Genomic DNA, 27,089 nt, shown 5'->3' with positions numbered 1-27,089 from the left:
TCGGCAGAGCGGGTCACATATGTTAGAATACTAATGAGCTCTAACTTAACAAAACTTAAAAGTAAAAGCAGAGAACATACTTACGTGTGTGTATATAATAACTACAACAACAACCACTCTAACGGACGTAAATATGAAAGAGAGGCAATGCAGGAAGAATTCTTCGAACATTAACTCTACCTGAACAGAACATGAAGAAGAAAAAAAACACAATATGTTGTGACACTAACGAGCTCTAACTGAACAAAATGTGAAAGGGAGAGGGTACTGGGAACATTCCTATGTGTTCATAGTATAATGGTCTAACACTAAGCAGCCATTACTGCACAAAACAAGAAATTTCCAAATGTGGAAATACAACTGAGAGTGCTGTGATGAAAATATAATGCAAGCACACTGACTTGCTCCCACTGAACAAGCACATGAAAGTAAGATGACTCAGGATATATAGGAATACGAACTAAACTGCGGAAAAAAGGCAATCCTAGATATGTTGGTATAAAACGTAGTTCCTACAGAACAAAACATGAAATAAGATGACAAAAGAAACATTCTACATGTGTACAGAACATGAATGGGTGTGCCATTGCGATGAGACATAAAATATAATGTAGGCTATCCAGTGTTCTGGTTTGCCCGCGTCCCTGCGTCCTAGATGCATAATTTTTGCTGGGGACGCATAATGTCCAATCAACGTGCGTCCCCGGGATGCAACTTTTTTAACACAAAATTGTCATTATTACCCGATTATTTTTTTTAACAAAGGTTTACCGCACTCCAAACTTTGCGTCAGGCAGATCCGCCATTGTTGTTTTGGTCTCGCGGTTCGAGCTTTCGTCTGCACGCCAATCTCAGCCAACGAGATGTCGTTGCTTCGAGATGACGTCATTGTTGTGGTGCTTGTCGTCGAGTTAAGGTGAAAATCAACACAAAATTGGTCATTTCTTCAGTGTCGGTAATAAGTCGAAACATAATGCAGCAAGTGAAAACAACGTCAATAATTCCGGCACGAAAAAACGGCAGATAAATTTTTCGGAAGATCGCAAAGGCAAGGAAAACATGTGCGTTGAAGCGAACGATTCGACGAAAGAAAATAAACAAAAGAATACTAGCAAGAAAAGGACTTTTCTGCCTAAATGGACTCAATTATATTCCTGGGTACGCTATGAGGAGGATGATAATGGAGGCTACATGTTCTGTGATGCGTGTACCCAGCGTGACAAAAAAACTAGACTGCATAAATCATTTCGCAATATGAACTTTCAGAAGAGCTCATTGGATCGGCACGACAATGAAAACCACAAATTAGCTATGGAAATTCTGTTGCTGCAGGAAGAGAGAGGCAAGTATGAACAGATACGACATCAAAAAGAAGACTTGGCCATGCTTTCACCGCTAAAGATAGTTAAATGGATGGCAGTATTTTCACTATATAAAATATGAAAGTAAGATGAGAATGGGGGACCTGTTGGAGTAGGGACCAGTTCTAACAGGTGTAAAATAGGAAAAAGACCAGACATGATATGTTGGAACAATATTTATAACCGAACAAAACACGAAAGTTTTATACAAAACTCAATTCCAATGAAGTTGGGAAAGTGTGTTAATTGCAAATAAAAATTGATCCAAGTAAATTGCAAATTCTTTTCAACCCATATTTAAATGAATGCACAGCAAAGACAACATATTTATTGTCTTCACTCATAAACTTTATTGTTTTGGGAGAAAATCATCAACTCTGTAATTTGATGACAGCAACACGTGCCAAAATAGTTGGGACAGGTGTCAATAACTACTCAGAAAGTGGATGAATGGAAATCAACCAACTATTTGCAGGTGAACAGATGAATTAGCAACAGGTGAGAGTTGTTACTGGGTATAAAAAAGGGAGACCCGAACAAGCTAAGTCATTCACATGCAAGGATGGGGCGAGGTTCACCTCTTTGTGAACAACTGCGTGGGCAAATTGTTGAACAGTTTAAAAACAACATTCCTCAAAGTACAATTGCAAGGAATTTAGGGATATCATCATCTACAGTCCATAATATTGTGAAAAGGTTCAGGGAATCTGGAGAAATCACTGTGCGTAAACGGCATGGCCGTAAACCATTATTGAATGCCCGTGACCTCCGAGCCCTCAAGCGGTACTGCATTAAGAACCGACATCAATGTGTAAAGGACATCACCACATGGGCTCAGGAACACTTTGGAAAACCACTGTCAGTCAATACAGTTCGACGCTATATCCGTAAGTGTGGGTTAAAACTTTATGTTGCAAAGCGTAAGCCATTCATCAACAACATCCAGAAACGCCGCAGGGTTCTCTGGGCCCGAGCCCATCTAAAATGGACTGATACAAAGTGGAAAAGTGTTCTGTGGTCTGATGAGTCAGTTTTCCAAATTGTGTTTGGAAATTGTGGACGTCGTGTCCTCCGGTCCAAAGAAGAACAGAACCACCCAGACTGTTATGCACGCAAAGTGCAAAAGCCAGCATCTGTGATGGTATGGGGGTGCATGAGTGGCCAAGGAATGGGTAACCTGCACATCTGTGAAGGCACCATTAATGCAGAAAAGTACATTCAGGTTTTGGAACAAAGTATGTTGCCATCCAAACAGAATCTTTACCATGGGCGCCCTTGCTTCTTCCAGCAGGATAATGCCAAGCCACACACTGCACGTCTCACGACAGCGTGGCTTCGTAGTAAGAGGGTGCGGGTGCTTGACTGGCCTGCCTGCAGTCCTGACCTGTCTCCCATTGAAAATGTGTGGCGCATTATAAAGCGCAGAATAAGACAAAGGAGACCCCGGACTGTTGAACAGCTGAAGCTGTACATAAAGCAAGAATGGGAAAGGATTCCACTATCAACGATTCAACAACTAGTCTCCTCACTTCCTAAACGTTTATTGAGTGTTATTAAAAGGAAAGGTGATGTAACACAATGGTGAAGAAGCCCCTTTCCCAACTACTTTGGCACTTGTTGCAATTATAAAATTCTAAGTTTATCATTATTTGCTTATGGAAATAAAGTTTATGAGTTTGAACATGGATAATCTTGTCTTTGTGGTGTATTCATTTAAATATGGGTTAGAAAAGGTTTGCAAGTCATTCTATTCTAATTTTACTGACATTTTAAACTTTTTCCCAACTTCAATGGAATTGACTTTTGTACATGAAGTTTGATTGCATTTTTTTATTTTGAGTGGATTTCGAAAGTGGTGCGGACGAGGACCCTCTTCCCTGAGTGATGCATCCTCTAAAGTGCATAGTGTCAATGGCCGACTTTCAGCAGAGCAGATAAAGTCTTTCTTGACAGTCGAGCGCCAAAAACCGGATAAGAAAAGGAGTGCGCGTGGGGGGTAATGGATCGGGCTGAGTATTTATTGATTCGCCGCCGTTCAGGAAATTGTGTAACGAGAAACTGGCCGGCCGGGTCTTACAAACAAACATTTTCAAATATACAAGATTTTGCGTTTATTTACTGCCGAGATCAACTAACTGAACAAAACATAAAAGTAAGGTAAGAAAGAATATGTCAGAAATGCTTTGTGGCTCTAAGTCAGTGCTTCTCACATTGGTCTGTTGGATCACTTGGATTAATATGATGAATCCCATCAAATTGTCAAGAACTGGAACTGGATCAGGACCCAAACGCGTGACGTTCTCACACAAGCCTCTTACTTTACGGGAAATGGGGAGTCATGCATGTAAGGCAGCGGTCTGGCGTGGAAAGACAGGAAGCCAGAGACCGATGAGATCAATTCCAATTGCCCGAGCAGATATCGGACAGATGGGGTTTATACCGGACCGGACAGGACAGACAGGATTGATAATGAAACAGGATATCGAAATAAACAGTACAAACTAGACGGGAACAAAACTGGAAACCGATATTTAACAGGACAAAATAAACAGGAACAATACCGGACAGGAAATATCAACAGGAAAACAGGGCCGAGTTAGAATCCACGTCTTGCGGGGCAGAGGTTCGATGACGGACTGACTAAGGAAAAATGAGAGCACTGCGCTTAAAAAGACGGAAAGCCAATCTGTCAATGAGCCGCAGCTGGCGCCACACGGGCGGGGCCAATTGGGCGCCATTGCAACCGTGACACAAATTGGTTTTGAAACCCTCACAATAATAAAAACCCACAGAACAAACTGTTAACAGACAGAAACGCCACCCTTGTTTGCAGTATTTGGTGACATGTTTACAAAAGAGCTCTGCTTGCACCTTGTTTAGATACCATTATTTATGAAAAAATGAAGGTCAAGATGAGCCTCAATGGTCTTAAGTAATTGCGGGAGGGAGACAAGTTTAAAAAAGTATATTTGTTGATATGGGACACAGGCTCTGGCATTATTTTTATTTCATAAATGTTATTAAAACATCTACCGTCACACCGTGAAATAAAATGCACTGAAAATTTAGATTTAGTTGTGTAAAATTAGTGTAGTTGATTTTTTTTGTATTTGGTTGGAAGATCTGCACTTTGATTTTTGTAGTATTTCTGTTGTCACGGTTGCCATGGCGCCCAATTGGCCCCGCCCGTGTGGCGCCAGCTGCGGCTCGTTGACAGAGCTGTACTATTTCTGTCATAACATTTTTGATGTAATATTTCTGTTGTAGTATTTTGACTGTAGTGTTTTTTTTATTATTACAAAATTATTTGGTGCATAATGTAATATAGTATTACTGTAGTAATATATTTGTAGTATTTTTATTGTATATTTTTCTTTTCTGAATGATAGCAAAATTATACATTACGTCCCTCTTTTGAAACACAAAATTTCACATTTAGTTTTGTGGTAATTTTAAGATATTTTGTAGTATTTCTGTACTAGTATTTTAGTTGTAGACACACAAAGGGGGCCGGATGAAAAAGCCTGTGGGGCCGCATATGGCCCCCAAGCCGCAGTTTGCCCTGGCCTAGAAAACACCCAAAGTTTCTCTCCCGAACAAACCATCGAGCGCTAAAAAAGAAGCGCTAACAAAACTAGCTAAACAGGAGCGTGGTTGACTCCAGGAAAGAGAATAATGGGAAAAAGTTGAGGGGAGATAATGGAAACCACGTATCCTGTCCACTACAAAGCTAATGATAGCGTCCGGGCTAAAAGCTTTATCGTTTGTCTATTTATTTTCCTTTATCTAAGAGGAGACTGCGGGCCCCCTGCAGCAAAGAGGAGATTGCGGGCTATCGTGCAGGAGATGAAATGCAATGAAATGTTTTAAGTCCCTTTTCTTTCAGTTTAAGTTCCTTTCTTTCAGTTCTACTTGATTTTTAGTTTTTTAAGTTCAAGTAGTTTTTAGTTTAGGTTCAATTTGCTGAAGTTTGATACTTTTTATTTTAGTTGAAGGTATTTTCTTTCAGTTCAACTTAATTTTCTTTAAGTTTGTGTGATTTTTACTTTCAGGTCATGTTATTTTCTCTTTCACTTCAAGTTACCTTTCTTTCTGTTTGATTTACCTTTTCCTATCAGTTCAAGCTACTCTCCTTGTAGTTCAAGTTGTTTTCTTTCAGTTGAAGTTACTTGTCCTATCAATTCATGTTATCTTTTCTTTCAGTTCAAGTTACTGATACTATCAAGATACTTTCTTTTCAGTTCAAGTTACTTTTTCTATCAGTTTGAGTTACTTTTCACAGGTTACTTTTTCCTTTCAGCTCATGGTACTTTTCTTTCAGTGTATGTTACCTCTTTCAGTTTAAGTTACTTTTTTATCTCAGTTCAAGTTACTTTTTTACTTTCAGTTCAAGCTACTTTTTCACTTTCAGTTCAAGCTACTTTTCTGATCTTTTCAAGTTACTTTTTACTTTTAGTTCACGGTACTTTTCTTTTCAGGTAAAGCTACTTTTTTGCTTTTATTTCGAGTTACTTTTTCCTTTCGTTCACGGTATTTTTCTTACAGTGTATGTTACTTTCTTTTCAGTACAGGTTACTTTTCTTTCAGTTCATGGTACTTTTCTTTCAGTGTATGTTACCTCTTTCAGTTTAAGTTACTTTTTTATCTCAGTTTAAGATACTTTTTCTATCTGTTTGAGTTACTTTTCACTGTCAGTACAGGATACTTTTTCCTTTCAGTTCATGGTACTTTTCTTTCAGTGTATGCTACCTCTTTCAGTTTAAGTTACTTTTTTATCTCAGTTCAAGTTACTTTTTTACTTTCAGTTCAAGCTACTTTTTCACTTTCAGTTCAAGCTACTTTTCTGATCTTTTCAAGTTACTTTTTACTTTTAGTTCACGGTACTTTTCCTTTCAGGTAAAGCTACTTTTTTACTTTTATTTCGAGTTACTTTTTCCTTTCGTTCACAGTATTTTTCTTACAGTGTATGTTACTTTCCTTTCAGTACAGGTTACTTTTCTTTCAGTTCATGGTACTTTTCTTTCAGTGTATGTTACCTTTTTCAGTTTAAGTTACTTTTTTATCTCAGTTCAAGTTACTTTTTCTATCAGTTTGAGTTACTTTTCACTGTCAGTACAGGTTACTTTTTCCTTTCAGTTGATGGTACTTTTCTTTCAGTGTATGTTACCCCTTTCAGTTTAAGTTACTTTTTTACTTTCAGTTCAAGCTACTTTTTCACTTTCAGTTCAAGCTACTTTTCTGATTTTTTCAAGTTACTTTTTACTTTTAGTTCACTGTACTTTTCCTTTCAGGTAAAGCTACTTTTTTACTTTTATTTCGAGTAACTTTTTCCTTTCGTTCACTGTATTTTTCTTACAGTGTATGTTACTTTCCTTTCAGTACAGGTTACTTTTTCCTCTCAGTTCATAGTACTTTTCTTTCAATGTATGTTACTTTCTTTCAGTTTAAGTTACTTTTTTACCCCAGTTCAAGTTACTTTTATACTTTCACTTCGAGCTACTTTTCCACTTTCAGTTCAAGCTACTTTTCTTTTCAGGTAAAGCTACATTTTTACTTTTAGTTCGAGTTACTTTTTCCTTTCAGTTCATGGTATTATTTTTTTCAGTGTATGTTACTTTCCTTTCAGTTCAAGTTCTTTTTATTCTTTCAATTCAGGTCACTTTTCCTTACAGTTCAAATTACTTCTCCTTCCAGTTAAAGCTACTTTTTTTTACTTTCAGTTCAAGTTATTTTTCTTTTTAGTTCAAGCCATTTCTTTAATTTCAAATTACTTTTCCTAACAATTCGAGTTACCTTTACTTTCAGTTAAAGGTACTTTCCTTTCAGTACAAGTTACTTTTTTACTTTCATTTCAAGTTCAATTTCCTTTCAGTTCGAGTTACTCTTCCTATCAGCTCGAGCTCCTTTTTTACTTTCAGTTCAAGTTACTTTTCATTTCAGTTCACAGTATTTTCTCTCATTGTACGTTCCTTTTTCTTTCCATCCAAGTGGCCCTTCTCTGAAAAACGACCCCGGGCAGGAAGCGGGGTCCACAGGCGGTGACGTTAGGCAGCATTTGTTTCGAATCGTCCCGGCCAAAGAAAAAGTCATTAGATGAAAGCCCCGCTTGCCTCCGGCGCTATTTGCACGGGTAAACATGTCCGCCTCCGAGTCGGCCGTGTAAACACGCCGCGCTCTTTGACCTCCAGCGTAAACACGTGCTCCGGGGTCATCTTGCTGGAGCGCTACGACACCGCGCTGACAAATATGCTTTCCATCGGCGAAGGCCGGCGAGTAAACGACAGAGATACAGTGTTGGGAAGAAGGAGTTTGCACGTTCTCACCGTGCCTGCGTTGGTTTCCCCAGGGCACTCCGGTTTCCTTCCATGTTCCGAAAAAATATTTGAATTCCAGTTGCTTATTTCTACTTGACCAGTTGTCTCAGATTGTAAGAGTTTGGTCTATTTATTTTGACACTGTTAAATGCATGATATATTGTTGAACTGTTTACTTTTGTTGCGTGAAAATACTGAAAGTACAGTAGCATATGTCAACTTGGCCAGTTATCTGACTTGAAATTTGGATTTGTTCTACAGAGTAAAACTCTTTTGTTATGAAGAAAATACTTGAAGAACAGTAGTATATGTCTACTTGACCAGTTGTCTTAGCTTGCGAGAGTTAGATTTAGTTCAATAAACTCACTTTATTTTGTATACTGCTGATTGTTGTTTTATGATATTATTTACTGTTTATTTGGGTAGCACTTCAAGTGACGGGGTAATCTAACTCATTATTTTTTCCGCTGTTACCGTTACTGACTAAGTAAACCATAATAATAATAATAATAATAATAATTTCCTTGTATTGTCATTCTGTGTAACAATGTACACAGAACGAAATGTCGATTGCACCTGACCCGTTGTAGCGAGCCGATGCAGCCGCAGCCAACAGAGGGCGCCGCCGACCACTTTTTAAGTCTTAGGAATGACTCGGCCGGGGCGCGAACCACCGATATACTACTGTGAACATCAAGGAACACACCACACTCTCAGTAACAATGTGGTATTATGGGTAATGTCATACTTATGTTATTAAGCACATAACATCACATAGAGAAAGTGATTGAATAGTCACTTTATATTGTTTTACTGCTGACTTTTGTTGTGAACAAAATATTTGAATTCCAGTTTCTTATTTCTACTTGACCAGTTGTCTCCGATTGCAAGAGTTTGATTTGTTTATTTTGACACTTTTAAATGCATGATATATTGTTGAACTGTTTACTTTTGTTGTGTGAAAATACTGAAAGTACAGTAGCATATGTCTACTTGGCCAGTTATCTGACTAGAGATTTGGATTTATGCTACTGAGTGAAACTCCTCACTTTATATTGTTTTACAGGCGACTTTGGTTATAAACAAAGTACTTGAAGAACAGTAGTATATGTCTACTTGACCAGTTGCCTTAGGTTGCGAGAGTTAGATTTAGTTAAATAAACTCACTTTATTTTGTATACTGCTGATTGTTGTTTTATGATATTATTTACTGTTCATTCGTGTTGTACTTCAAGTGTAGGATAAATCTGTTACCGGTGAGGTGCAATAAATATGATAAAGTTCTAAAACTGCTCAGAAAATCTCAAATTTCAAATTCATACAACAGCTTTTTTTAAAAAAGTAACGGAAATAGTTACCTTCCCTGATAACTAGTTGATTCGTAGTGAGTAACTATAACTAACTACTTTTTTAAAAATAACATACCCGACCCTGATGATAACCCTTCCAGTGATTTATTAACATTTAAGAATGTGAAACTGTACATGGTAGCCGGTGGGTCCAGATCCCGGCCCCCATAAAACTGCAGCCGGCTGGATTGAATTGGGGGTCAGCGAGGAAGGAGGCAATTAAAAATGAGCCCACTTGAATCCTTCCGTTTAAAGATACAGGCAACTCTGGTTATTTTATGGAAAGAACCCTTCAAAGGCAAAATACATGAAGTACAAATAGGGTTCGTACGGGTGCTTGAAATACTTTAAAATGCTCAAATTTTATTTTTTTTTTTTGTCAAGGTCAGGAGCATGCTTGAATCTTTGTGAAGTGGCCCGTTAATCCATGCTTTGAAAGAAAATCTGAAAACAGGACAATTACACATCTAAAAATCCTGGCTGAGGTTGTAGTTCAGGTTAAGAACAATCATTTGAGGGTTTGCATCATGTTTCAAGAAAAAAATTAGTACAAGACTGAAACAAGTCCAGACTTAGAGTTCTACAGACCAAGAAACATCCAAGGAATTGAGAGCAAGTTCTGTCAGAATCTTTGAGGAGGATAAACAAAGTCATCAAAGACCTAAAATGAGTAACACAGTGGAATGAAACAACTTTAAGACCAATATATTACGGTAATAGGACAACACCAGGCACTAGACTTTATGGAGTCAAGTAAAAACCAAGATACAAAGAAGCTAATACCAAGTCAAAGCCAGGAGAACAAAGACCTAAAATGAGTAACACAGTGGAATGAAACAACTTTAAGACCAATATATTACGGTAATAGGACAACACCAGGCACTAGACTTTATGGAGTCAAGTAAAAACCAAGATACAAAGAAGCTAATACCAAGTCAAAGCCAGGAGAACAAGACAAACCATGGCTGTCTAAGATCTGGAGGGGGTTATAACGACTAAAATCATACCATATACTTTGTGAAGTCAAGTCAAAACTAGGACACCAAGATGCTAAAACCAAGACTGAAGAACTAAGATTGTCTCATGAAGATGATTTTAGGAGAGAGGAAGATTCAGAAGAGTCAAAGTCAAGAACAAGACTAACACACTGGTTGTGTTGAGAATTTATAGGAGTTAGGACTAAACCAAGCCCTAGACTTTGTGGAATCAAGGCGACACCAATAGGCTAAGACCAAGTCAAAGCTGAGACTGAATGACTGAGATTGCGTCATGACAAAGACCTTAAAAGACAAAGGTTTTGAAGGAATGAGACCAAGGCAAGAACAAAACTAGAAGTTGTTATAGTTATTAATTCTTCAACTTCCAGTTTGGTCAAAACATCAAAATGGTTAGACCAAGTCAAGGTACAGACCAGATAAAGACGAACCCTGGTTGTCTTTGTCATGATCGCATATTCATGGCTCCTGTGACTGCCCAACTGGCGCTGATTGGTTCAAAGACTCTTTTTAAACCCCCGGCTTCCAAGAGGAAGCCGTCAGACCGTTTGTGAACCTATGCTCTCAGCTTGGCAAGCCTCATACCTTCCGACATTTTCCTGCCCTGTTTTCTCCTGCCTGATACCTGTTGCCGACCTGTTTCTGGACCCGTTTCTGCCCTGATCTGCCATCCTGACCACCGACCTGTTTTGCCCTGTTTCCTGCCTGATACCTGTTGCCGACCTCTTTTCTGGACTCGATACCGCCCTTGCTCTCCCGTCCCGGCTATCGACCAGTATCCCTGCTGCCTACGATTATCCTCGTTCGACACAGGAGTGCCACTTCCGCGTTCCTGCCACCTGCTACCCGTGTCCGTCGATCATAGGATCGTGGAAGCAAGCACTGCTCTCTATTTCAATAAAACTGAGTTTAACGAACGCTATTGGGTCCTATCCCCGTCTCTGGCTTGTGACACAAAACGGTTAGACCAAGTCAAGATCAATACCAGATAAAGACCAACCCTGGTTGTCTTTCGGAGTTTTTGATCTTGTTTCTGTCAAAATATCAGGGTTTTGACCAAGTCTAGACCTGATGGCGGAGATCCCAAGACCTAAGTAGCCGAGTCCAAATATACGCCAAGACTTTTAGGCTCCTAGAAATGACTCCGCATTAAGACCAAGTCAAGACTTTATGGAGGGGATTTCAAGACCTAAGTAGCCAAGTCCAAATATACGCCAAGACTTTTAGGCTCCTAGAAATGACTTCTCATTAAGACCAAGTCAAGACTTTATGGAGGAGATCCCAAGACCTAAGTAGCCGAGTCCAAATATACACCAAGACTTTTAGGCTCCTAGAAATGACTCTTCATTAAGACCAAAGCAAGACTTTATGGAGGGGATCCCAAGACCTAAGTAGCCGAGTCCAAATATACGCCAAGACTTTTAGGCTCCTAGAAATGACTCCTCATTAAGACCAGACCCTTTATGTACCTTGTAACAAGTCTAGGCTGGTGTGTGGAAAGATAAAGACGCTGACTTCCTAGTTTCAAAGGACCCAAGCAAGGACAAGGGACATCAACCCAAGGAAAGGTCCTCCACAAGAATTGGATAAGATAACACATGGTTTGTTGACTATCTCCATAGTCATGACTGTAAGACCCTGGACTATAAGAAGTTGATACCCTGCCAAGTCCATCACTCCTGGGTTTCAGTTCTGTCTCCCTTCCAATAAAATAACCTGTTGAGATTTGACAATTCATTTAGTCACATTGCGGTACCCGCCTAGAAGTTCTGTGATGTCATGGTAGAAAGGTGCATTGTCTCCATGGACAAGTCCACACCCCGGGAAGAGAAGTTCCTGGCAGGAAGAGGAGGAGGAGGCGAAGGAAGGGGGAGTAGTAGGAGGGGAGATGCTGTGTTGGGAATGCCAGGAATGTCCAGCCATGTTTACAACCCGGGCCGGTTCACACCTGCAGGTCAGGCTGCTATCAGCGGCCCCGCGGGCCCCTTCCTCTTCTTCCTCCTCCACTCCTTTTTCTTCTCCACAGCCCCCCTTCGTTCATTACAAGAGGGTCAAGCTCGGAGGTGACCTAATTAGAAGCTCATTACATCACCGACAATCTTCATTAGCTTGGCAGGCAGGCCCGTTAATCCATTAGCGCTTCTGAGGCCCTCCCAGCGCAGCCTCTGCATTCCTACCCCTGTGGCCCTACACCGGGGCCCCAGACACACACATAGGAATAGAACCTACCGGGACTTCAAAATTGATTTGGAGTTTAGGAGTAATATTATCCATCTCAGGTTCTTGGGTTTTGGTTCTGAATCCAGGTCCACACTTGTATTTGGGTTTTCTCTGGGTACTGGCACTTGGCTTTTTTTACGACCTATGCATTCTTGTACCCTTGGCCCTACACCGGGTCCTCAGAACCACACATAGGAACAGAAACCACCAAGACTTCAAAAATGGCTTTGGAGTTCAGTTGCAAGGTTATCCACCTTGGGTTTCGTAGGTTGGGGTACTGAATCTGGATCCCCACTTTTTCTGTCGGTGCTTGTTCGGGCACTAACACCTAACCTTGTGCCAGTGAAGCATTTGCATTCCTGCATTTGCATTCCTGCCCTTGTGGCCCTATACCGGGGCCCCAGACACACACATAGGAATAGAACCTACTGAGACTTCAACATTGATTTGGAGTTTTGTAGTAGTAATATCAAACTCAGGTTCTTAGGTTTTGGTTCTTAATCCAGGTCCGTTCTCTGATCCTAATTTGGGTTTTCTTTTAGGTACTGGTACCTCGCTTTGTGCAAACCTATTTTTTACGACCTATGCAGTCTTGTACCTATGGTCCTACACCGTGTCCCCAGAAGCAAACATAGGAACAAAAACCACCAAGACTTCAAAAATGGCTTTGGAGTTCAGTTGCAAGGTTGGGGTACTGAATCTGGATCCCCACTTTTTCTGTCGGGCACTAACACCTAACCTTGTACCAGTGAAGGCTTTGCATTCCTGCCCTTGTGGTCCTACGATGAGGCCCCAGACACATTACAGCAGAATTGAGCCCACCAAGACTTCTATAATGGCTTTGAAATTTTGTGATAAGGATACCTAGCTCAGGTCCTTAGGTTGGGGTTTTGGATCCAGGTACATACTTGTTGGGAATTTTCTTGAAAACGGGTCCAGAAACAGGTCGGGGTTATGTTGGGTGTTGCTTCTTGACTTTAGTGCTAAGAATATCTAGTTCGGGCTTTCAGGCTTTGGTGAATCTGGGTCCAAAGATAGCCTGCATTTTCACACGGGGCAGATTTTTTTCCGTAAAGTATTTAACTAAATGAAATCCATCGAATTTAGCTGAATTATTGTCGAATTAGTCTAATTAGTCCTCGTCGAGCCTCCCTCTCACTATCTCCCTTCTTTCGTCTCTCTTCTCTAAAGTTCTCCTTCCGTCTTTTCACACGTCGGGGCGTCGGCCACCCCCCATGGGCGGACCAGGAACTCCCCACCTGGCCCCTAAGTCCTCTGACCGGTGCATCACAAAGGCCCCCCCACCATGGGGCGGGTCGAGTGCCAGCTTCACCACCTCCTCGCCGAAAGGCGCCGCCATGTCTAAAGGAAACTCATATCAGCTCAAAACAATGCCAAGCGTTTATCAAAACAATTCCCTCGTCAGTGCCCCGCTATCAAAATTCCCCAGCCAAAACACTCCACACTTGGAACGGCGCGAACTGTCCTCGAACTTCAGCCCTCTCTGTGAAAAATCTTCATTGCATTCAATAACTGTAATTTGTAAAATCCCTTATAGTCAATTAAATAAAATAAAAAATCCTTCACTACTAAACGGGAGTTTGTTTGTTCGGCAAGTGCTTGTTTGGGTCCTCCCTGGGTACTGCCCCTTCCCATTATGCAACAAAAACCTTGAATACTCTAAATTGTCCTTAAACCAGAGTGTGTGTCCTCTAAATAATCCTGAATTTCAGTCCCTTAAACCGAGTTTGCAACCTTGGAGTGTCAAGGGACCCATTCTGATACAAAAACGGTTTTGTGAAATTTCTGCAAAGACTGAAGTTTTTCATCTTTTCCTCGGATTTTTCAAAGATGTACTAAGAGGGAGGGTACATGGACTTCATTTACCACAGCTTCTTTGTTGGATGTCCCCAGGGCGCAGATGGCGGGGGGCTCCTTGCCTGAACGGGGTATCCATCTCCTCGCTGGGGACCCAAACCTGTGCCGCTTGGCCTTTGAAACCTCTCCCGTCTGGTGACCGTCGAGCCATACGAGCGCTCGGAGCTTTGTAAGTGACTCCATTGTCGGCGGCAGATCGAGAGGAAAAAGAGGGCAAGGTGGGAGGAGGGACGCAAGCCCTGGGGACAGAGGAGCAAGGTGAGACAAAAAGGTCCGCTTCTGTGGTCTGGAAAGGCCATGAGAGCATCAAAGGCTCATGCGCTGACCTGCGGCCTTTGTCCGGCAAAGAGCCCTGGCTTCATTTAACCTCTCGGAACCCCGTTCTGATATCCAGCTCAAACAATCCGTCCTTGTGCCCTATGGGAAACACCCACCCCAACCTATCTCCACCTGGGACACCATAGGTGAAAGTGTATAGTCCTTCGGTTCATCGCCCAGACCTGTCGGGTAGCTATCACAAAGGTAGCTGAGCCCTCGGTATTCCCCCACCCGGATGCCCGGCGGACGAGTCTTACCTTACGACAACGAGCTTCGTAGCGCTTAACTGTCGGACGGTAAACCTCAGCTATGCGGCAAACAAAAGCGAACTTAGCGAAGAGCTCTACCTTTGTCGGGTTCTGGGAAGTTGAATCTAGTTGTAATGAGTTTTTGAATGGAGTGGATTTATCGGCTATGTAGGACCACCAATCATTTTGCATCACATGCATATAAGGAGGTGTCTTGTTTTCCTTTTTATTGCTTTTTAGTACCAGGAAATTAAAAATTGGGGTTTTAAAAGGCCAAACTTGTAGACGGACCTTTTCATGAGGAAGCATTTTATACATTTGACTATAAAGGATTCTATACGATCGAATACAAATTACATTTAATGCAAAAGATATTTGCTGTGGTGCGAGGTCAGGGCACCCTGGTGGAAAATGTTGTTTACAGGAACGGCGGGAACGGGACGTACGGCTGATAAGATAATCAGCACATCCAGATGCTGGTGACGTAGAAAGGCCCTGATGACGTAGAAACGCTCAGTGTTGTTTTGAGTACCCCAGACATCGGGACGCTCTTCTACGAGATGGTGAAGCCCAGGGGGCTTCCTTGGCGCGCCCATGGGAGGAGTCGGCACGCCAATATGCGGGGAGAAGATGGCCAATTGGAGAAAGCTAAAGGACTTGAGAAGAGGGCTTTCCAGAGACTCCAACGTCACTAATTCAGCTGTTTTCGATGGAGTACACTTAGTTAAATCTTTAGGGAAAATAAATCTGCCCCGGTGTGGAAATGTCAGCTTCCTGTTCATCTTTTCCCTCAAGAAACGAGCGCGCATAAATTGTTGGGTGAATGTAGGTTGTGTTTGGTTGATGGAGTCAGATAACTAATTCGAACAATTTGGTAAACGCTACATTTTGGATATTTAATTCCCAAATACGATAACTTTGAACATGAGATCCCGCCCATGTACATGTTAAGCAGTTGGGCGGAATATAGTTCAGGTTTTACAGCACTGAAGTCAGTCCAGTGGACTCCGGCTCCTACATGAACCTGATAATATTAATCTATATTTTCATTCCGTTTTAATCATCACAGTTAATTGGTGATACAAAGCAGTTATCACTTCCGATTTTTCAGTTCATATATTCTTCGTGGTTTGCTGTCCCGTCACAGTTGTAATGCCTTCTCAAGGTCCAATCCATAATCATGCTCCTCATAGCGTAACCAGGAAAATAATTTGGTCCATTTTGGCAGAAAAGTCCTTTTCTTGCTAGGAGTATTCTTTTGTTTATTTTCTTTCGTCGAATCGTTCGCTTAGACATACGTGTTTTGCTTGCCTCCGCGATCTTCCGAAGAAATTATCCGCCGTTTTTTCGTGCTGGAATTATTGCCGTAATCACTTTCTGTGTTATGTTATTACCAACACTGAAGAAATGACCAATTTTGTGTTGATTTTCACCTTCCCTTGACGACAATCACCACAACAATGACGTCATCTCGAAGCAACGAGATCTCGTTGGCCGAGATCGGCGTGCAGACGAAAACTCGAACCGCGAGACCAAAACAACAATGGCGGATCTGCCTGACGATAAGTTTGGAGTGCGGCAAATCTTTGTTTAAAAAAAATAAATAATCGGGTAACAGTGACAATTTTGTGTCAAAAAAGTTGTGTCCACGTTGATTTGACACTATGCGTCCCCAGCAAAAATGTTGCGTCTCGGACGCAGGGACGCGAGCAAACCAGAAACCTGCATTACCCGAATACGAAACAATAAAGAAAGCAGATGGATAGACTTTTTGTTTTCCAGAACAAAGCTATTCCAGCGGTTCAGGTGAGGTTGGAGTACCTGGTACCGGCGCTTCTGATGGGGAGCATAGGCGGGGGGTGATTGGGACCAAATTGTCCCACTTTCATTAGAGCGCTGAGTGAAGCCCCGGCCCAGTCGTTGATTCCCAAGACTCTCGGATAACAAGCCGCTTCCCACACTGAGGCTTTCTGTTTTCTCTCTCCCGGCCAATAAAAACGGGCCGGGACAGCGTTTAGAGGGAGACGACAAGAGTGATAGACGGCCGGGAAAGGGGACCCCTGCTGTGGACTGCTGTTATCTGTCATTTTGGAGGGTGGGGGCGGGGACGGGACAATGAATGACTGCCGACAAGGCATTTTGGGATGGCTGAGATAAGATATCCCACCCCTGGTGTCTGACCCCTCCAGCACCTTTCAGGGAAGCAGGTTAACCGTTCCTCCAAGAGACTGTATTGAAAGACAGAGTTCTTGAGTCTGATGCAGTGAAAGGGGACCGTGCAAAAATCTTGGACAAACGAAATGGGGAACCCCTGCTGGTGGAACTTGTTGTGGGGGGAAGGTGACGATATGGTTTTCAGTAAAATCATTTTCAGCAAATGTAGAAAACATCCTTAAATTATTCATGCGGAAAGAGGGAAATTATAACTTAAGGGGCTGTAGCCAATTTATAATCCCAAAGGTGAGAACCACCAGGAAAAGTATGTGTGTGTCTGTGTGTGGAGTCAAACTTTGGAACAATTGACAAGACGAGATCAAACAATGTTTAAATACAAAAAAACATTACTGGAATACAGAGATGAAAAAAATGGGGTAGTAGTGCGTCTAGAACTATGGTTTGTTGTTATTGTTGCTATTGTCATATCATAACTGTTATTATTAATAATATTACTATAGTTGTTATTATCATTAGTGTATTTAATAGGGAAGATGAAGGGGTAGGGAATATAAGCATCTGCTTCTTACTACCCCTTTTCGAACATATTATGTAACATTATTTTCTTGTTGAGTTACTGTTTATGTTCTGTTTTTATTTTAATGTTCGAAATAAAGTTTTCATTCATTCATAGGTCCAGTAGACCCCTGGGATACGACATTCAACCAAAGACGAACACTCTTTTAGCAATAACAGCAGAGTGGCATAGCCTAAAACCAAACCCAACACTATGTCTTAAGTTAGCCATGTCCAAAGTCCAGCCCGGGGGCCAGTTACGGCCCGCAGATCTAATTTTTACTGGCCCGCGGCCTCTTTCATAAAATTAATACCGTAAATCCCGGACTATAGAGCGCACCTGATTATAAGCCGCACCCACCACATTTTAAGAGGAAAACCGATTTTGTACATACACAAGCCGTACCTGTATATAAGCCGCATGCGCCCACATTTAAACATGTAACACAAACACAAAATTAACCCAAACCCGACTTCAAGTCCCGCGATTGAAGCTAAATTTCCTTCATTAAAGTCCACAGTTCAAAAATCACAGCCGGCAAAATGAACGGAAAACGAACTTAAGGTTTGATGCAGACCTGCAGAGTCCGGGTCCCGTTGAAAGTAATCCAAGGAAAAAAGTGTATACTTCCAAAGGTAAGGGTGGGAAAAATATATCAGATGAACACATTTACTCACGCAACTCCTTTTTCTTTAACCAACTTTTTACCCCCTCTTCTTTCCTTGTCTGTCCCTCACCTTTAGCGGTCCCCCTTAAACTCGGCACCCTGCGTTTGTTCCGCCCCTCATTTTTTGTTCACCCGTGCAAAACATATCAGAATAAGTGTCTAAAATAAATACAAATAAATACATTACAAAAATATACAGTTGCAAATACATATTATACATGGGTTACACATATTTACAGAGTAAGACGGTACACCGAAAGAGTTTTCAAAGCTTTAATAATAATAATATAGCTTTGACAGGGCAGTTAATGGTAGCAACACTCGAGCGCCGCTAGCAGCCGTTAGAAAAATTACATAAATTGGCCGCATCACTGAATAAGCCGCAGGGTTGAAAGTTAGGGAAAAAAGTAGCGGCTTATAGTCCAGAATTTATGGTAATATTTAATGTTGACCGCAGTATAAAATAAATTTGTATTCAAAATTCTTTTCACCTTTTCCCACTTTGCCTTTGGCTTTCTGTGACAATTTCAGCCCATTCCATTTCCAACAGGGCGACTGTAAATAAAAAAAGGAAAGTTGACTGTGAGGGCCACCACTCCCAAGACAAGTGGAAATTAGAGTCACTGAAATCCGAAACAACTACCTCTGCCTAATTTGCCAAGAGACTGTTTCTGTTTTCAAAGAATATGATATTAAGGGGAAACATGCTGACAACAAAACGCTAACTGAAAAGATGAAGCCACTGGTAGCTGTTTTAATGGCACAGCAGATTGTCACAAGATCCCTGCGGGTCAAATGAAAATGCTACAAAGGCGAGCTCCGAGGTTGCGACCCCCATCGCCAAAAACTGCAAACCTTTTACTGAAAGTGACTTTATCAAAGACTTTTCAAAGAATGCCAATGTCAATAGACAGCCCTAAGTCAATTTCAGCTTACAAAACCTGGCCCGCTTTCTGAAAAGTTTGGAGACCCCTGCTTAAGTCTTAAAGGTGTATACCGAGCACTTGACAAAAAACAAACACCATAAAACAAACACCACATACTTTTACGTTCTCGGTCAACAAAAAGAGACTTGAGCGTGTCAGGTTGTTTGTGTAAATTTTTGTCCTGTTGGAAGAGATTCCAGAAAATCCGCAACCCTAAAGAGCACATTGTTGGGAATTAAATATTAAAATGTATCGTTTACCAAATTGTTCGAATTAGTTATCTGACTACATTGACCAAACACAACCTACATTCACCCAACAATGCGCGCTCATTTCTTGATGGAAAAGATAAACAAGAAAAGCCGACATTTTCAACGGGGGCAGATTTAATTTTATTAACGATTGAACTGAGTGAACTTCATCGAATACGGCCGAATTAGTCGAATTAATGTTGTTGGAGTCTCTGGGAAACCTGCCGTCCTCCGTCAGAGTCCTGTTATCAACAGAACTAGACAAAATATTCCGCATTTGGAACAGCCTGACCTGTTATTGAACTTAAGCCCACTCGGTGAAAATTGTCATGAACTAGAACGGACTCTCGGATCCAAAAGCATTAGTTTCAAAAGTGATTTTATTTGAAAGAGTTGTTGGAGCTGGCTTGGGACGTCGGTGCTTGTCGGTCGTCAGCCTCTTCGGGCGGAATGGCAGCTCCGTGACGGGTGGACGGACGGTACAGCTGAGCAGGTAAGTCGATGGCCGGGGCGGGAGAGTAGGTCGCAAAACGTGGAACGGAAACAGGTCAAAAACGGAAGGCAGGTACGAATCAGGCAAGAGGAGTCGTGGATACCTTGTAGTCTGGAGAAACACTCAGGGATACAAAGAGTATACCCAGACGTCCATCTCTGTACGCAGACCGCTTAAGTGGAAAACGTCAGCCAATCAGGAAGTGCGCTCCAGCGCACCAAACGATTGCCTTAGGTGACTTCACCTAGGCAATCCTGACACTCAATAAATGTAACTTGTATTCAATCGTATAAAATCCTTTATAGTCAAATGTATAAAATCCTTCAACATAAACACGTCTGACCATTTAAAAACAGCCTGACTTTTCGGAAATGCTAGGCAACATTAAACAGAACTGTTAGGAAATGACCAGGAACTGAGAAACTTCTGCTTCTTCGCACAAGGCATGACTTCAGTCCCCCAAACTGGCAGGTGGACGTGCACCACCCCAACAATGAGGCAATTCCAGTCCCTCAACCCATTTTAAAGCACTTAGGAGCATTTACCCGGACATGGAAAATGACTTAAACGTTTTCTGCAGTCTCCAGTCCGACACCGGCGGCAGTTCCCTCCGGTACTGAACTCGTCATAGAGGGTGGGGTTGGTACCGTTGAGTGACATCACCTAGCGAGCTCGTTTTCCCGCTGTGGGCTAATCAAACGTAGGTTTTGGCCCATGGCCAGCACTTAACACATCAATGACGTCAAAGAAGCACCTAGGGCCCCTGGTCCGACACCAAAACATGATCTCACACTTGTAGAACCGCACTCACGCTCGCATCCTGTCCATTGGTGGCCCCCGTGCCCGTTGGCGTGCCTGGCTAATTTCCTAAACGACATTCCCAGACAATGCCTCCCGAGCATGATGTCATCCGAGGTGACACGCTAGCTGTCACGCGACCTGTGTGTTGAAATCTTGATCGGTCCAGAACTACCTTAAAGAGGTGGAATCATCGGGATTACAGTATTTTTATCCTCCAAAAACGTGCAAATAGAACCATACACAGGGTAGGATATCGGGATCATACTCATATTTTATTCCTGCAGTCCAAATGATTCAAATTGGATGGTTTAGTAAAATTTTTCACTGCACAACTGCTATTTAAGGTCAACAAAAACATAGTGCCAGAAAACATCCATAAATGATTCATTCGGAAAGAGGCAAATTATAATTTAAGGGGCTGTGGTGAATTCATAATCCCAAAGGTGAGAACAACCAGGAAAAGTATGTGTGTGTCTGTGTGCGGAGTCAAACTTTGGAACAATTTACAAGACGAGATCAAACAATGTCCAACTATTCACGTGTTCAAATTTAAATACAAAAAAAACATTACTGGCAGAATACAGAGATGAAGAAAATGGGGTATGAGTGATACTAGAGATTGGAAATACTGCGTCTAGTTAACTTTGTGTTATTGTTGCTATTCTTATATCATAATTGTTATTATTAATATTATTACTATTGTTGTTATTATCATTGGTGTATTTAATAGGGAAGATGAAGGGGTAGGGAATATAAGCATCTGCTTCTTACTACCCCTTTTCGAACATATTATGTAACGTTATTTTGTTGTTGAGTTATTCGTTTTTGTTCTGTTTTTATTTTGATGTTCGAATAAAGTTTTCATTCATTCATTCAGTATTCCCTAGATTGGCGTGGATAATTCTATCCATAACCGCCTTTATGAAGGAAATTTCTGGTGAGGGAGGAACCACACATATACAGGATTCGTACGGTTGCTTGAAATCCTTGAACTTTAATGTGGTATTTTTAAGGTCAGTAAAATGCTTGAATTCTGGGTGAAGTCATTGAAAATGCTTGAAATTGTTGCCATTGCCATGTTTCTTGGCAGTCTGTGTCACAGGTGCATTACATGTGACCGCTTCTTTAGCGCCAACTACCTCTGATTGGCTCCCTGTCACTATTTAAACCCTCGTCTTTCCGTCACCTGTTGTCAGTCCGTCTGCGAACCTCAGTGTACTCTAGGCAAGCTTTTTCGACCCTGACTCCCACCTGCTTTTGCTCCCAAGTGTTTCCCAGCTTCGACCCGATTCTTTATCTTGACCACGTCTACTCTCCTCTCCTGGCTTTCGACTCGTTGCTGATCCCGACCACGTTTTTTGCTCTCCTGTCCCGGCTACTGACCCGTTTTTTCCGTTCCCGACACCGCCATCGCTCGCCATGGAAGTGACACTTCCGCGTTCAGAGCGACCTGCTTCCCAAGACCAGCGATCGTGTGTGCAATCCTTTCCTTTCTTCCCAATAAAACTGTGAGAAACGTAACGCAAGTGGGTCCTGTCTCCGTTCTGGTCCTGGCAGTCTGACTCTATAGACTATAAAGGAATAATTTTCATGTACCCCTCCTTAGTTGGTATCTAGTATCGGCATGTATAATCCATTATTTTATGTAGTTGTAGCAATACTTGGTCTCATCTCCATCACTATGTCATGTGTACAAGGGATGGGAGAGCTTAAGATCAGTTTCATGGCTCATCATGTGTACTGGCTGTTGTGATTCTAAGGACTTGTGAATTTTAGTCAGTACAATACATTGAGTTATGTTTTGAGAATGTTTTTGTTGCACTCCTGCATGTATTGGTTATATAGTTCAATTTCAAGTTCACCCACTCCAAGACCTGCCACTCCAACCACCTTTTTAAAGGTACTCCCAAATCTCTCAAGATTTTCACCTCCCCAAAACTCCCTCTCAAGTGTCCCCCTCAGAAGTTTCTGTACCGCACTTCCTTCTCCCTAGTAAAGTATTTTTTTTGTTGTTTGTCATGATTACTGAAATGACTCGGCTGTGCCTGCTCATTTGGCGCCACTCACTGCTGGTTCCCTGTCCCTATTCAAACCCAGTCCTGTCAATCCCCTGTTGTCAGCCCATCTGCGAACATCTATTGATACAAGGCAAGCCTTTTTTGACCCTGACTCCCGCCTGTCCCGTTTTTGCTCCCGTTTTTCCACCTGCCCGTTCCTGATCTCCTGTCTGTCTCCAGCTACGACCTGTTTTTTTATTCCCGACCACGTCTGCTCTCCCGTCCAGGCTTTCGACCTGTTTTTTTCCCGTCCCTGATGCCGCCATCACCCGCTACGGAAGATCCACTTCAGTATTTGGATCACAATCCGATTGCGAGAGCGACTCGCGAGCACCGGATTGTGGCTGCTGCCTTTCCTCTTTCTATCTCAATAAATTTGTGGGAAAGGTTACGCGATTGGCTCTACCCTTTGTTCTGGACGTGACAGTTGTTGGGGTTTGGTGCTGTGCCCTTGTCGTGCTGCATTTGGGTCTGCCCGACACCTCGCGACAGGGCAGGAGACACCCTGAACTGGTTGCCAGCCAGTGACCTGCCATGCATGTCTGTAGAACATGAAAGCAAACCAGAGTACCCCGAGGAAACCAACGCAGGCACAGGGAGAACATGCAAACTCCGCACAGGGAGGCCGGTAGCCATCATTTTTCTGATTTGATGTAGCGTATTTTCCAGGACTTTTGAATTCCTGGTGAAGGATTTTATATCTTTTACTATAGAGGATTTTATACAATTAAGTACAAGTTACATTCACGCTGATCCGAATGCGGAATGTTTTGTCTAGTTCTGTTGAGAACAGGACTCTGACGCAGGACGGCAGGCATTGTTTGGAGAAGTTGTTTTGTTTGATCCAGATAGCGGGACGCTCTTCTCCGATGGTGGGGCCCACGTTGGGGCTTTACTGGCACGCCCATGGGAGGAGCCGGCACAAAAGCTTGCGGAAAAAACGTGGGCCGAGAGAAAAAAAACAAAGAACGAGAGAGGAGGCTTGACAGAGACTCGAGCGACACTAATTCGGCCATATTTGATGGAGTTCACTTAGTTTAATTGTTCAAGAAATTAAATCTGCCCCCGTGTGGAAATGCCGGCCTCTTGTCCATCGAGCGCGCATTGTTAGGTGAATACAGTAATACCTCGGTTATCGCGGTTAATGGGGACCAAAACCACCCGCGAAAAGTGAAAATCCGCGAAGTAGCGACGCCCCTTCAAAAATGCTTAATATTTTTTTATTATCTCATCTCATTAGCTACACCGCTTATCCTCAGTAGGGTCGCGGGGGTGCTGGAGCCCATCCCAACAATCATCGGGCAGTGGGCAGGGGACACCCTGAACTGGTTGCCGGCCAATTGCAGGGCACACAGGGACAGACAACTCACTCGCTCAGTCACACCTAGGGACAATTTGGACCGGCCAATTCACCTGAAATGCATGTTTTTGGAATGTGGGAGGAAACCGGAGTGCCCGGAGGAAACCCACGCAAGCACGGGGAGAACATAAAAACTCCGCACAGGAAGTCTGGAGCTGGATTTGAACCCACTCAGGACTGTGCCGCACATGCGCTAACCACTGCGCCGCCGTGCTGCCATTTTTTGTTTATTTACTTTCTAATTATTATTATAATTATTTTTTTAATTATTCAATTTTATTTTTTTTATTTTTTTTAGACCTGCGAAGCTCTGAACCCGCGAACGTGGAACCGCAAAGTAGCGAGGTCCCACTGTATAGGTTGTCTTTGGTTAATGGAGTCAGATAACTCATTCGAACCATTCGGTAAACGATACATTTTAATATTTATATCCTAACACTGGCCAAAGAAATCGTCCAATGGCGGCACTCCTCGCTAACACAGCGCAGAGACAAGGCTGACAGGTCCCTTGACAGTGTGCAGCCGCCCCCCCGCCTCATTTATCAGCCGCGGCGGGAGCGCAGAATGCAATTTCCTGCTGTGAGTAAGGGGGACGCACGGCGCTTTTTAAGGGGGTGAGACCTTCACTTCAAAGATGGAGAAGTTGAGCCCTGCCAGCGCTACGTGCCAACCCGCCGCCGCACGCTAACCCTGCGGTGCGCCCAGATGTGACGACCCGCGCTGTTGTGTGCGCGGGGTTAAAAATATCGCCTCCATTTAGACGAGCAAACACCTCCGACTCGCTTGCGGGGGCCATTAGCGCACTTGTGGCATGAACCGGAGGTCACGGTTTATCGGACGGAAATACACACAAATGCGCACGCCTTGCTACTACGCGTATAGAACTTCAGTTCAAACTTTAACTTTGACAGGACGAGTACAAAGTTATTCGGTTCTGTGGTGGGGATCGCAAGGTGGGGATGGATACCTATGCTAATTAGTTCCGAAAACTAGATAAAAACCAAAAAGAGTATATTGTAATCCACTTGCACAGGATTAAATAACATGTTTAACAAGGAAAAATGCAATTTTATTGACTTTGATCGTGACGTTACTTGAGATGGTACATTGGAGTTGCAGGTGGATGCAAAGTAGGGAGAAGAAGGCAGATTTGCCTTCCAACTTCTCAACTTATATTTTCATACTTGTCAACCTCCATGCCCCTACAAACTGTCGTATTTTCCCTTACAAAATAGGAAATAATCTTACACCATATTTTTTTTTTCAAACGTGTTTATTTATGTAGTTTAACATGTTTTTATTGTAAATGTGTTTCGTTATATCATATATATTGTTAATGAACATTTTGTTGTGAGATACTGAGTTGCTCTACATGAAGAAGTTTTATTATCAAAAACGCTTTGACGTTCACTGTTCACATGCAAATATAATTAAGTAGAATAATACATTTTCTTATTCAAATTATGAATTCATTTTCTTCATTCAATTCGTAATATACTAATTAAAGGGATAACCACAAACCTGTCTTTTTTCATTTCCTCCTTTTCATAATGATTGATGGGTAGAACCAGGAAGTGAGGTGGCATCAGTGTAGGAAACCGGAGTGTCGACTTCCGAAAAACAAAGGCAAAACAAAGACGTTGCCACCCCAAGGCAACACATGCCATAAAGGTTGATAATGATTGATGGTCAGAACCAGGAAGTGAGGTGGCATCTGTGCAGGAAACTGGAGTGTCGACTTCCGAAAAACAAAGGCAAGACAAAGACGTTGCCACCCCGAGGCAACACATGCCATAAACGGTTCCACTGTACACGTACATAAACCGATCTCGATCTTTGGAACTCGCGTAAAAACGGAAGAACCGGGTTGTTACTCCGTGTTTTCATAGTTGCCGTGGCGAGGAGACGTTTGCGGTGCAGCTGGTTAAACAAGTGCAACTAAATAAACTCGGCGTGTTTGCATGGTGACCAGCGGTTCTCCTCACGCAACATTCCCCACGCAGCTGCGCTCGCCACAAGAAACAAATCAGACAATACGCGTCGGCCGCCTTGCACCCAGACACGTCCTTCTATCGAACTAGCTCCTCGCTAAATTTAGAGCGGGGGTCGGGAACGTTTTGGACACAAAGAGCCGTAAAAGCACAAAATATTTTCGTTTTGCTGTTGAGAGAGCCTGTCACGGTTGCCATGGCACCCAATTGGCCCCGCCCGTGTGGCGCCAGCTGCAGCTTGTTGACAGATAGGCTCCCTGTCAGTATTTAAACTCGGTCCTGTCAGTCCCCTTTGGTCGGTCCGTCTGCGAATCTCTTGTTTTTGCACGGTAAGCCCTTTTTTGCCTGTCCTGTTTTTTTGCTCCTGTTATTCTCCTGTCTGTTTTGAGCTAGACCACGTCTGCTCTCCCGTCCCAAATTACGAACTGTTTTGATCTCGACCACGTCTGTTCTCCCGTCCCGAATGACGACCTGTTTTGATCTCAACCACGTCTACTCTCCTCTCCTGGCTGTCGACTTGTTTCCAATCCCGATCATGTTTTTGCTCTTCCACCCCGGCTACTGACCCATTTTTTCCGTTCCCGACACCGCCATCGCTCGCCACGGAAGTCCCACTTCCGTGTCTGAGCAACCAACTCCCCCCGACCTGCGATCTCTGGATCGTGTGTGCGCTCCTTTCCCTTCTTCCCAATAAAACTGTGAGAAACGTTACGCGAGTGGGTCCTATCTCTGTTCTGGTCCTGACAGAGACACACCATATATTTTAAGACAAAATTCAACAATACGGCCAAACCTGCTCTCCCGACCTTCGCCAATTCTTCTGTCCATTTTATTTTACGGTTTTATGATTTTATTAAATCTATGACAAAAATAATGAAAGAGCCTAAAATGTGTCACTGGAGTCATTTTTGTCCTTATAATGGTTTCAGAGGTGCATGCAAAGTTATTTGGTAAAAATGTCACCAAATACTGCAAACGATAAGGGTATCTGCGCAGACTGCACTGAGCAAGAGAGAGCAGGAAGTGCCTCTACTGCTCACCCAATCAAATTGCTCTGAGTGCTCTGCTGGCTTTTCCAGTGTTTACAGTTTGTTCTGGGGGTTTTCATCATAAAGAGAACATACATATT

This window comes from Urocampus carinirostris, chromosome 15 (assembly GCF_059441175.1).
Source record: "Urocampus carinirostris isolate Australia breed hairy pipefish chromosome 15, RoL_Ucar_1.0, whole genome shotgun sequence".
In the NCBI taxonomy this organism is placed as follows: Eukaryota; Metazoa; Chordata; class Actinopteri; order Syngnathiformes; family Syngnathidae; genus Urocampus; species Urocampus carinirostris.
Note: the sequence above shows the minus strand (reverse complement) of the source record.